General features: G+C 43.7%; 1 pseudogene; it reads left to right on the top strand.

Moving 5' to 3' along the window:
• The first annotated feature begins 1,469 nt into the window (after positions 1-1,469).
• On the top strand, positions 1,470-1,587 carry LOC126485668 (5S ribosomal RNA; annotated as a pseudogene).
• Positions 1,588-2,107: the final 520 nt, after the last annotated feature.

A 2,107-nucleotide genomic window follows, 5' to 3' on the forward strand; every position in this document is an offset into this window, starting at 1 on the left:
TCCTTCTGCAAACTGACCACAGTGGTGTGAAGCGGTAATTCAGGGGATTGCTCCTATCGAATAAGGAACGAAGGTGTCAGAGTGAGTTGGAAATTTATTCCTTTAACGAATTAAAAAAAAAGTCGATAATATCGGTCGAAAATACTGATACGATGTCAAAAGGTAGACAGACAAAGTACTGAACTACAAACTACGTGAAAAACGATGCCTCGAGAGCCCACGGAAGAGATAACTATGCTGAGACCGAAACTGGTGAGACACCTACATCTTGCAATAATGAAGAAGAAGAAGTTATGTAGGCATGATGCTGATTATGACTTTTTTTTCTTGCTAGCAACTCTGTTCATCACCCAAGGGAGTATCACGCCAGATTTTTCCTCGTGCTGGTGTTTATAGTAATTTGAACGAAGATAACGAAATAATTATGAGTTGATAAGTTACTTTAGCACTTTTAACAACAACCAAAGTTTACGAAAACAACACAATGTTTTGTTGAGCTCTTATCTCCTACGCCGTATCATCATAAAACCAAAATAAACTTAAACAAAGTAACTTTTAGTGTGTAGCAGGAACAATGCATTTACGAGGTTCCACAGTTTACTGGTTGGATGCAAAGTGGCCTTCTGCTACTGGCCGATATCGTATGTGGGTCATCCTCCGAGATAACGCGCTTAGTGGAAACAAAGGATGAATAGCATAGTGGTGGTGGTGGTGCGGGCAAGGGGGAAGTGGGATAGGAGGGGTGGGGTGATGTGTGAAGTGGAAGGCCGAAAACATATCCCTCGCAGCTTATCGTGCAATATCAGGCACAGCAAACTACGCTCCTCTGTTATCTCTTGGCCAGAATGTCATGTTTGCATGCTCTAGTTTTATAATTGGATCGAGTCACACGTATGCAATTGTTTGACAGTCCTGTACAATCAGCCTAGGTATTGATGCAACATTAACGCACTTGGACTGACGAAATTAACGAATACGACTTTTAACTTCAAATAATTTTTTCCACCACATCTGTTTTTAAAGGTAGCAGTTCAAGCATTTCAACCGCCTGCACCAACGTTTCATTAATAGATACAGGCATTCCGGGACACTTACGCTTCTGCTCTTAGAGGACACCGACAATACGCTATTATTTAATCAGTGATCGCGTTTTCCGTGGCCAGAGATCACTAACGCATGTCAGTGTTGTGGTGTTCGACTGTGAATTAGCGGCTTTGAATTCTGTACGTATTTGGCCAGAAAGAATACGAGAGGTGCTGGCGCAAAGACAATCAACACCAGATTCTGCGCCAATGTCCTGCGTTGAACATGAAATCTCAGCGCAGATTCTCATAGCGTTAGAACATGGAACAATGTTGATAAGGAGTTAAGCTCGGCGGATCCCTAGGGACATTCTAAAGGAGTAAACTCACATTTTATCATCCATCTTGTCCACTTGCAACATTAACCCTTGTAATACCAATGCATTTGGCAACGGACTTGCCGCAGTGGATACACCGGTTCCCATGAGATCACCGAAGTCAAGCGCTGTCGGGCGTGGTCGGCACTTGGATGGGTGACCGTCCAGGCTGCCATGCGCTGTTGCCATTTTTCGGGGTGCACTCAGCCTCGTGATGCCAACTGAGGAGCTACTCGACGGAATAGTAGCGGCTTCGGTCAAGAATACCTTCATAACGACCGGGAGTGTGGTGTGCTGACCCCACGCCCCTCCTATCCGCATCCTCCATTGAGGATGACACGGCGGTCGGATGATCCCGGTAGGCCACTCGTGGCCTGAAGACGGAGTGCTAATACCAACGCATTTTCAATGACGTGTACTACCAAGGAGAGGAGGGGGTGGGGGGCATACTTTATGCTCAGCACACAAAATTTGAATAAAAACAATTTTTTTTAATTGTCGTTAACTTTTATGAATAAAATATTTTTTAAGTGGGTACTGATGTGTAAATAGGGCCAAGAACCTGAAAATGTGTTTTAGCGCAATCTCAGCAGTACCATCGTAATTTTCATAACGTGTACTGCCATGGATGGGGAACTTTATGAAGACCACAAAAAAATTTAAAACAAATACAAATTACCAGAATGAGATTTTCACTCTGCAGCGGAG

Source organism: Schistocerca serialis, chromosome 6 (genome assembly GCF_023864345.2).
Source record: "Schistocerca serialis cubense isolate TAMUIC-IGC-003099 chromosome 6, iqSchSeri2.2, whole genome shotgun sequence".
NCBI lineage: Eukaryota > Metazoa > Arthropoda > Insecta > Orthoptera > Acrididae > Schistocerca > Schistocerca serialis.